Source organism: Paralichthys olivaceus, chromosome 16, assembly GCF_024713975.1.
Source record: "Paralichthys olivaceus isolate ysfri-2021 chromosome 16, ASM2471397v2, whole genome shotgun sequence".
NCBI lineage: Eukaryota > Metazoa > Chordata > Actinopteri > Pleuronectiformes > Paralichthyidae > Paralichthys > Paralichthys olivaceus.
Genome location: NC_091108.1, coordinates 23188104 through 23199926, shown reverse-complemented (window position 1 = coordinate 23199926; position 11823 = coordinate 23188104).

Here is an 11823-nt window from a genome sequence, read left to right as displayed (position 1 = left end):
GATCTGATACCTGATGGTGCTCAAGTGTTCCTGGTCTTTCTCACCTCTCTCTCTCTCTCCCCCTCCTCCCCCTCCCCACCATCACTCTCTCTTCTCTCCCCTCTTTTCCACCCATCTCTCCTCTCCTCCCCCCTTTTTCTTTGCTCACCCCAACCGGTCGAGGCAGATGACCGCCCACATTGAGCCTGGTTCTGCTGGAGGTTTTCCCTGTTAATGAGGGAGTTTTTCCTCTCCACACTCGCCAAAGTGCTTGCTCATTGTGGGAACTGTTGGGTTTCTCTATATTAATACGATTTTAAGGTCGTGACCTTCTATGTAAAGTGCCTTGAGATAATGTATATTATGATTTGGCACTATATAAATAAAATTGAATAAAAATGAATTGAACTGAATCATATTACCATTATGAATACTTTTCTTTAACAAGCCACTTAACTTAGCCAGTTAACACTGTATCTATACATTCTATGGATAGAATCATATAATAAATAGATTGAGTGGCTAAATAAATTGTCTGGGTGAATTTATGAAAAAGTGCAGGGAAATTAAATTTGTTAAAGGTACAGAATCAGAATCAGAATCAGAATTCTTTTATTTGCCAGGTATGTTTGCACATACAGGAAATTGCCTTGGTGTCATTGGTGCACTACGTATGTACATAAAACAACAATATATAAGAAATTGAATAAAATAAAATAGAATAAAATAAAATAAAATAAAATAAAATAAAATAAAATAAAGTATATACATATATACAGTAACAGAGTAACAGGGTTATGGGCACGTGCTGTGCGAAGGTGCAGAGATTGGTGATAGTGCCAGTAGTATATAAGTAATAAATTATAAATTATGTGCAGGGGGTGGGGTGTGGTGGGGTAGAGTCAGTGCGGTGCAGAGTCAGTGTGATGCAGGGGGCTTGTTTGTGAGCCCCACTGCTACGGGGAAAAAACTGTTCAGATGGCGAGAGGTTTTAGTCCTGATGGCCCGAAACCTTTTTCCGGAGGGAAGTCTCTGGAACAGGTGGTGACCGGGATGTGAAGGATCAGCAATGATCTTGCCTGCTCTCCTACTGGTCCTGGAGTGGAACAGGTCTAGGAGGGCCGGCAGGTCACAGCCGATGACCTTCTCAGCTGACCTTATGATCCGCTGCAGTCTGCCCTTGTCCTTGGCAGTGGAGGCAGCGAACCAGACGGTGATTGATGAGGTGAGGATGGACTCAATGATGGCTGTGTAGAATTCAACCATCACTTTCTGCGGCATGTTGAATTTCCTCAGTTGCCGCAGGAAGAACATCCTCTGCTGGGCCTTCTTGGTGATGGAGGTGATGTTCTCCGCCCACCTCAAGTCCTGTGCAATGATGGTCCCCAGGAATCTGAAGGACTCCACTGTTTTAACTGGGGAGTTGCACAGGCTGAGGGGGGCAGTTTGGGCTGGGCTCCTCCTGAAGTCTGCCACCATCTCTACAGTTTTTAAAGCGTTCAGCTCCAGGTGGTTTTGGCTGCACCAGGAAGCCAGGCTGTTAACTTCCTCTCTGTAGGCGGCTTCGTCCCCATTGGTGATTAATCCGATGAGGGTCGTGTCGTCTGCAAACTTCAGGAGTTTGACAGAGGGATGGCTGGAGGTGCAGTTGTTGGTGTAGAGGGAGAACAGTAGAGGGGAGAGCACACAACCTTGTGGGGCTCCAGTGCTGATGGTCCGGGACTCAGAGACAAGCTTGCCCAGCCTCACGCGCTGCTTCCTGTCAGTCAGGAAGTTAGAGATCCACCTACAGGTGGGCTCAGGCACGCTCAGCTGTGTCAGCTTGTCACGGAGAAGAGCTGGGGTGATGGTGTTGAATGCGGAGCTGAAGTCCACAAACAGGATCCTGGCGTAGGTGCTGGGGGAGTCGAGGTGCTGGAGGATGAAGTGGAGTCCCATGTTGACTGCGTCGTCAATGGACCTGTTGGCTCTGTAGGCAAACTGCAGTGGGTCGAGGAGGTGGTTGGTTATTGTCTTGAGGTGGGTCAGCACGAGGCGCTCAAAGGTCTTCATTACTACAGAGGTCAGGGCGACAGGTCTGTAGTCATTAAGGCCTGTGATCCTCTGCTTCTTGGGAACGGGGTGTGGAGGTGAAGTTGCATGTTGCAGCTGAACACCCCTCACCTCACCCTCCCCTTCCAAACATGAAAAAGAACCTGTGGTAGACTTCAGTTGTCATAAAAACTCAAAAGGTTTGTCCAGTCTGAACTAATGTAAAAAACATGGCTGCCTCTGTAGAGAGGACCCCCTAGATGTAAATATGAAGTATTTAAATATGAAAGGCCTTTTCTGGGGTAAAGAAAACTACAATTCATACATTTTAGATGAAACAAACTCTTGAAAACACCATGATGATTATTCCACATTAAATTTCTGCCAATAGATCCCTTTCACCTAAATCTTACACACTGGACATTAAATGGAATTACATTCTGTATTTCAGAGATGGTTGTTTTGGTTGCATACAGATAAGCTAATTATTTAACCCTCTACTCACATTCATTAATTTCAGTAAATAATGCACATGTTAATGCTATTGTGGCTTGTTTTGATAAAATTGATCATAAAGTTATATCACTGTTGCAATTTCTGTTAATAGGGTTGTTGGTAATGAGAACAACAGCACTCCCTTGTGTTTTTTTAATACGTTGCATCCCTTGATGGTTCTTTCTGACAATGTTTCTGTAATGTAATTTACGTAACAGCTCTGCACATTCATGGTGAATCCACACAGTAGCAGTAGTCAAGGCTGATGTAAAATTATTTGCAACTAAGATGGTTAGTGTGTTAATTATCAAATATTATAAACAACAACATTCGAATACATATTTATTGTCTTCATTCCTTTACTCACCAATTCCTGTCTTAGGTGGTGGAAAGCAGTCCTGTTGTTAATTCTTGGGGATCACTGCAGTGTCTTCAAACTTACAAAACCCATATCAAAAGTAAATATTCAAACATTGAATGACAGTAAGTATTGTGTGTTGAGTTCACTGGAAGTTAGATCTTTCCATCTATCTATCTGTCTATCTATATGTGTGTGTGAATGTGTGTGTGTGTGTGTGTGTGTGTGTGTGTGTGAGAGAGAGAGAGAGAGAGAGAGAGAGAGAGAGAGAGAGAGAGAGTGAGTGTTTGATAAGACCATTTAAAGGAAAGAAAACTGACTTGGCTTTAGTTCTATTCATAGCATCTTTGAGCCTGTTTTGCCACCCAGAGGTCATGTAACAAGCCCTTATCAGTTGTGTATGGCTCACATACATATAGGGTTTAACATGAAGCAATTAGTTTGCTTTTAGTTATGATTTTGATTTAAAATAATTTGATTACAAGCTAAAATAATTACAAGGTAGTCATAACTATTTGACTTGTTACTAAATAAAATTTATTCACACACCAACATAATAAATTAATATATATATATATATTTTTTAAGAAAATTAAAGAAATTCCTGTAACTAGCCCTCATTCCAAATCCATGCCAAAAGTTAGTGACTTATTGCTTGGCCCATTTACCACCCTTCCACCAAGTCCTCTGGTATACAAACAAACAAATAAACAAACAAACAGATTGGGCTGAAAACATAACCTACTTGGGGGAGGCAACATTCAGTTGATAGTTTGCATAGCATATATCAAGAGAAGCTTATGATACATTTAAATGCATTCAAGTTTTTGCAATACATTGCAATACTGTCTTCTTTAACTTCCCTAATCTCGTTTCTTGGAGGAGAATCTGGATTTCTCAATCCTGAGTGGATAGTAACTAATTCATTTTATATGCATAATGATACACAGGTTTACCTCATGTGCCTCTGTTTCTAAATTACATTGTAACAAATTGAATACTCACAGCAACTTCAGACTTTAAAATATACTGTGTTAGTTGCAGTTACCATATCATTTTGTTACATAAAATGTAATTCAAAATTTGAACTCTAGTTATATTTGAGCATGTAACTGTTTCGATAGAAATAAACACAGTGTCGGATTACATAATATGTGTGTTTGTGTAATACAACATAACTCTGGGAAAAAAAGGACTTTATTGACAGGGCCTAAACACTGATTTAACACAGTGTATCTTATATGAGCTACTGCCTGTGGAAATATCCAGAGAGGCAGCAGGACTAAATGTAGAGCAGTCATTAGTGAGGATTAACAGCCAGCCAGATTAGATTAGATTAGGTTGGCTTGTCTTTTATAACAAGGCTGTTCAGATGTAAAATACCTGTTGTCTGTAGTTAAAAAGAAATTGTAAACAGAGTTATTCCCAGGAATTTGCATTTTTGTATGTGTATGTATTTGTATTATTCTTATTTGTATATAGAGTATATTTATTTGTGTGTGTGTAAATTGTATTTTCATTCAGAGCCAGATCCATGTCCACTTAAAAGGCCTGGAATGATGTCGACACTGTTGTGTTACACATCATTCCTCTGATTTCAGAACTCTGGTAGCTACTTATAAAATCAAACAGTGAGGGAATACACCAGCTTTGTTTGGTTCAGTATAAGACAGGTACTATATTCATTATGTAATGTAAGGAAAATAGAAAAAAATACACTAATTTTTAATTACTGTCATTGAAACAGCTTTTAGGTGATCGTGGACTGTTTTGAATAAATTGGAGTTGACTGAAATATGGAAACATATTTTTTAAAATATACATTTATGATAAATACATAATAATATTTTCAGGTCTTTTCACATCTCATCGGGTTGCTTTAACCCTGGTGTCATTGAGCTCAGGTCTTCTTTATAAGCTCAAGAAACATCACTTCTCACAATTAAATAATTTCTTTATTTGTCCTTAAACATCAGATAAAAACATCAAGTACAGTAAGACATTGATAGCTGTGTTCAGAAACCAATATTAAATTCAATTATGTAAAAATATGAAATCTTGTCACCTTTAGTCTCAACGATGGTGGAGGAACATTTTAGATCTTTGACCAACTAGAAGTAGCACTACGAAAAAGTACTCTGTACAAAGGAAAAGGTATTGTGTTAAAAAAATGAAGGTTCAATAGTATTAACATTATTAAGTATATTTTAAGTACCACAATTGACTATGCAATATGTCCTATTTCAGATTATAATTTTTGATGCAATAGTATCTAAGAATCATTTTGATGTTGCAGTCGGTAAACATGTAATTTTAACATATTTATATTGATCCAAAAAAAATACATTATTTGTTAAATTGATTTTGCATAAAAACATTTGTTCTCAACATAGCAGAGCATGGTACAGTACAATACATTACATACATATAACATTCCACAGAGTGGCATATCAACACGTACATCAGCTTTTAGGGCATTCCTGCCATTATGTAGCAGTGAGGCGCCTCTCTTGGCATTCACCGCGTGCCTTAATTGACTGATTTTAAATCAAGGTCCACTGTGAACACTGTGAGAGGGAGCCCAGAGTCATAGACAAACAGGGACAATAACCTTGAGGAAAATTTGCTGAGGTTAAACTTTGCATTTATTGTGTTTCTACTAACTGTGTATTGCTCTGAATATCACTCATCTCTGTGGAATGTCCAAAATAAATAATCTATTCAGGTGTACAGCATGTATTTCTGAAATTCTGTAGCACTGTCACCTCACAGGCATCTTGGAAATGTGCATAAATAACAAGAGACTGTAAAGAGAAAAAAACAAAAAGTGTGTTTGAATTTTTCTCAAAAGCCTTCCTGACTGATAATATATGGAAAGGTCACACACATACCTCCAGAACATTTCCTTTTCACTCTGTAATTTATGGCAGCCATTAACTCTTTATACATTCCCAGCCTAACACAGTCTGCTTCAGCAATAGGAATCATGCACACACCAACAATATATTCCACCTCTCCTTTTCATGACATGTCAAGGACACATCAAGCAGGCAGCCATTACAGAGTGGAGCACAGTCTGCATTTATAATGATGGATAAGAGATTTTTTATGAAGCAAATTGTGGGGGAAAAGGTGTTTTTATGGAAATCTCCTCCTCCTTGCTCGTGCCAAATGGTGGCACAATGTTTTTCCTCATGAAAATATAACCAAGATAGTTCACAGTATTACAAAATTATTATCGTCTAATTGGATGTGGTGGATTTAAAAAAAAAACCTTAGTAAACTACATGCACTGCAGTGTACTCGTAGTTTTCTACAGACACATTGTCCCTGCTGGTATATTTCAGTAAATAAAAAAACAAACATATTCAGTTCTAACAAACTGACAATAAACCAAATGTTGACAAGTCCACACAGACAAAACGTTCTTCCTGGGATGTTATATAAGACTGTTTTCATGTCACCCCTCCCGACATTGACTGAAGCAGATTATTGCAGTGTGTGGGCCGGGCTATGCAGCATTAGCTTATATGCTCCACCAAGGCCTAAACCACCATATTTTGCCAAACATTAATAATCCACAATAGGTTCAATTCAATAGAAAGGAGCGAGGGGATATACATTAATATATCAGTTTACATTAGGAAGACTCCGTTTGACGCAGCCTACATAAGCCTGTTCTGCGCACAAAGGCAACTTCTTATCATAAAACATGCTTTAAAAAATAACAGGAAAGAATTTGCCTAAATTGTGAGCGTCGATATCGGCAGTGAAACACGGAGCTGCTCGTCTCCATGTCGCATGATCTCCTCCAGGATCCATCCCGAAGCCTTCACATCCTCCCTCTCCTCTCCACATCCTGTCATCCAGGACAAAAAAAGAACATATTTCTGACGGAAAAATAAAAAGCAGTCTCTTTTGAATGAGGCTCAGTGTCTTATCAGTCTCCTCTCTCACAGCCTGGATGCTGAGAAATGATCTTGGATAATTGGTACAATATTCGAGATAGATTTGTTCAATGAAATCAAAGTGTTAGGATTCATCCTCCCGGACAGTGCGGACGGGCGGGCGGTGGATTACGCACAGAGGGATGGGATGAGGCGAGTGACGTCACCGTGCAGACAGATGCTCTCTCTCTCTCTCTCTCTCTCTCTCTCCTTCTCTCCCTTCTCCCCTTTTTGCCCTTGAGACCAAGATAGGCCTCATGTTCAGCTGATGCTACAATTTAGATCTGCACTGTTTTCTCATTATACAGCAGTTTGGTTTACAGGGACACAATGCACTGTCTTAGTTTATCTGTATTATAGGGAGAAGAGGGATGGCATAAACTGCAAAATAAACAGCATCAAATATGTTCAAATATGTTCAGATATGTTCATTACGACTATCAGTCACATATAAGCTGTAAAAAAGAGCAACGCTGTGAAATGTAAAAAACACAATTTGCATCTACGATCACTGCTTGCATTGTTGGCCCTGTGGTTTGCACTTCTTGGTTTGTGAGACACAGTATCCGTGTAAATGGAGAGTTCTCTCTGGTGCTCTCTATCGACACAATAAATTGTCAACCATGTCCTGCAAAGATAAAGACAAAAAAGTAGTGAAACAAATGGAGATGGTGGTGTCTTTACTGTCTTACATTTTCCCGCTCAAGGTGGACAAAGGCCCATCCCTCCCCTTTCATCAGTTAACATTGTTTAAGTTTGCCTGCTGCTAACAACCACTAACTTCTTCATTAGTCAAGACATTTTAAAAATTTTGATGATTCAACTCAGTATACAAAATCTCAATTCTATTTCTTTTATTTTACTCTATTTTCCAATGTATAAAACAAAGACAGTTAAATAAGGATATATATTTTCTCTTGAAACTAACCCAATAGGACATTTCAAGTTAGACCAGATATTACAAATTTAAAAGTGATTTAACTTTTTCTGGTGTCATATACTCATATCTGCATCATGACTTAATCTCACAAAAAGATATCTTGTGCTTGCATGCATCACAGCTCCTATGACAGCTTTAGTATCTGTGGCTATGATGGACCAGGCCATTGTTGCTGTCAAATTAAAGCTGAGCTCTGCTGTTACAATACAGCAAAGTCACAGGGGTACTTGAATAATCTAATATTGCATTTCTGTAAATTTGGATGGCTCATAAGAGACAGATTTTAAAAATTATTATGATAAATATTGAAGTGGAATTTAAGTAGATTTATCCTGACTTTTAGTCACTCTGAAAATGCTTGGCCTGGAGGCAGTTATTTATTCTTCCAGAGACCTGCAGAGTTTTTCCAAGCAGGCTGAGCTCATGACACATACTTAACTCCAGTTGAAGTGCAGTGGTGGAGTATTCAAACTCCAGGGTGGTCATGATCTCTGTTGTCTATGTGCTCAGTTTTCCACAGAGCCACTTAGTCTGGATAAAGGCCCAGGTTTCACTTTAAATTGAATTGAATTGAATGACCTTGCTTTTGCCACAGTGGCACTGTAAAAACAATTCATAGATATGACATTAATTTTTAAGTCAACACCAGTGGCACAACATAAAATGATCCAGCTGTTGGGATTTCACTCTTTCAAAACACATTTTGTGTTCAGCACCAAGTTTTTCATTAAATTACACATCAATCATTTCCAACCGAAACAACCAAAAAAAAAAGCCATTCTGTACTCATTTGTACTCATATGTTTGCACTGTGAAGGAGTGGAGTATAATTTCATTGTACCCTCTGTTCAATGACAATAAAGGCATTGTTATTCTTATTCCTATTCCCATTTTCTATGTAAGATACTGTATGTGCCCTCATTAGCAAGGTTACATTGCTTTGTTGCATGACTGTATGACACATGAAGTTTAATATCACTATTGTTTCTATTGATGGCATCATCCCCCTTGTCTCTGTTATGAATTTGGCTGCAACGGTGATGATTTATTCATTTAAGAGAGAAACATTATTTTCAAACTGAAGACAGATACAGGACAGAAACCAGGAGCACATGTGGACAATGGGAATTTGTCAAATTGTGACATGTCAGTGTGACAAGGCAGCAGCAGTAACATAGTGTAAGGGTTGTAAGATTGCTTCCACGTTTGGGGACTGCTGTCCTACCGCTCCTTAAGGAATTTTGCCAGATCAAATGAATGACACAGATTTTCTGTAAGAGGACATTTCAGTAGAAATTGCTTTGGGAACTGATTCTGATTTCTAAGGGTGAAAGTAGTCCTTGACAGCTGCAGTGCTGTCGGACTGGGAGTCAGTCCAGCATTGACAGGCTGAAGTGGCCTCAGTGATGGAGGATTGTGTTACAGTGATTTTCCATAATTAAAACATGACATGTTTCCATTCATTTCCCCACACAGACTCAGGTAGATGACATTAAATTTCTGGCCAAAAGGAAACTTGTTTTACATCACACTTCCTGAACAGAATCAATAAAAAGTTGTTTTGGCAACATGGCTGGAGAAGAACTGATTGGAAAGTTTAATGACACGTCAATCAAACATGACTCTCTACTGTTTGTGTTACCACATCAGACACATTTATCAGCTGAAGGCTGGAGTAGGAAATTTGACCACATGATTTTCTCTTCTTTCTTCTTCTTGTCCTTCCCTTTCATCTTTCATCTCTTTCACATCCTCATTCATCATCTCTTCCTCTACCATCATCCTTTCTTATTTGTTAAATAAATAACTATGACTCTTTTTATAACTGATTTTTGTTGATCGTTTTTGTTTATTACTCCTCATTTCAGAATAAAGTATCTTTTCTACTTCAATTTTTTTAGCAGCTATAATAACCTGTTACTGTAACATCTGTTCTTTAACTTTTATGTATTTTAGTTTGTAACTTCCTGTTTAATTTTGTTATTCACTCACTATGTTCATGAACAGCTTCACTTCCTCCCATTGTTCAGGTTGCTGCCACAGCTCTCACCTCACCAGCACTTCATCACCATCAGTAACTCAATCAGTGGCAGTTGGTCAATTAAGGGCGCAGCCCTCCCTTGTGGAGAGTGTTTTATTTTTATTTTTTTATTAAAAAAAACTAACGTTAGCTATGATAAATTATATAAGTATTTATGTGTTTGAATTTCACAATAACGTGTATTGTATAACATATAAATAAATATGTTCAGTGGAAATGTGTGGGAAACAAGTGTTGAGCACACAGTCACTTCAGGGGCGCTGGATAAGTCGCCCATAAAGCAGAGCCGAGTAGCCAATAAGGGACTGTTGCTGGGGAAGATACGCGCATGGCAAAGTAAATTTGGCCAATCAACATCATCAAAAATAATGTCCAAGGGCGATACTGATAGCGCCCCAAGCTGGTCCCTCAGTGTCATGGTGGAGAAAATCAGATGGTACCTATGACAATGAATGCCACGGGTACGCACGAAACAGCATCGCAGTTGCCAAATTTGGTACAATTTCTTCTCCAACCTCCATTCGAGAGGAGAACTTTGGTTGAAAAACTGCGAATTAAAGAAATTGGACCAGATGAAACTGATATTAAAATCAGCCAACAAGCCAGCAAAAAAGTTAAAACGTACACCCGAGGATTTTTCCGTCAATGGTACAGCAGAAAGGCTTGGCTAGCAGGATGTATAGAGTATGAGTCATAAGATATCCACTAGTATATGGCACCTCCTTTTATTTTGTCTTAATAGTGTTTGTTAATAGCACTGTATATGTTTCAGGAATATGTATTTAGTAAACACTAGTAACCAGACTCAGTCTGTAGTTTAATGATGCACTTACTATTTGAGCACAAGGGCAACAAATATGAATAATTGACATTATCTATCAATCGGCTGATTATTTTTATCTATCTATCTATCTATATATATTATTTTGATATAGTTTTCTAAGTTTAGATTTTTTTTTGTTAATTTGTGCAGCATGAGGTATACTGTTCGCTATCTGATTTTGTGTAAAAATGACTGACATGTTTATTATTGTTTATTGATTAAATAATTACCTACTATTTCACAAAGAACTGGTATCCTGCAGTTTGTGTTAAATCGTAGTGGGATGGTTACTGAAAACTGAGTATGGCACGGCACTGCCCCACCAAGAATATTTTTCACTAGCTGCCACTGAACTCAGTATATATACACACTTCATACACCATCTGTGTACTAATCTCTCTCGTGTTTTTCCTATTGTTGCATCTAATGACATTTGCCATGTCTCTGTTTTCTGTTTATTTTTCCTTTTGGATTTGTCTGCTTGAATTATTGCACCTTGATTTTTGCCTTATCCCTTGGCTCCCTGTGCGTTCTCCGAGTGTCTTAGTTCCAACATTGTTACAGTTACCTTTCACACTGAGGTATTACAAAACATACATACATAAAAGGCAACACATGCTTAAAGATTAAACCAGTGGATCTCAAACCCTTTGCCTTCACAAAACAATGTGTACTTGGGGTTCTTGTCACATTTCTCTTCCACCAAAAACATCTTTACCCTAAAAACTATTTGAATCCCAAAGAGATCACATAATATGTACATAAGTTCAAAAACTGAAAACTAATTGGTGCAATGGAAAATACATTTGTACTTTGTACCTCGCCCACTAATTACCTCACAACCACCGACATTCATCTTGTGACCCTTTGGAGGGCCCTAGCTTCCATAACACCTGACTAAACTAATACATGTGCATGGTGCATCAGTGTTAACACTTGTGATAGGAAAACAATAGATCAGTCAAAGGGCGCTTCTCCTGGGGCTGCCCATCACTCTACAATCTCTCTCCAAAATTTGCATGTCTTTGAGCCCTAAACTGCATGTATAAAATGAAAAATGAGTGTAAAAAGAATTTCCCCTTGTGGGATCAATAAAGGAAGTTTAAGTTTAAGTTAAATCTATAGTTCTCTATTTCATGCCAGACCCAGATCAGACTTTTCACATCCATCTTAGGTAATCTGAACATGGTTCTTCCACGCATGTGTGTG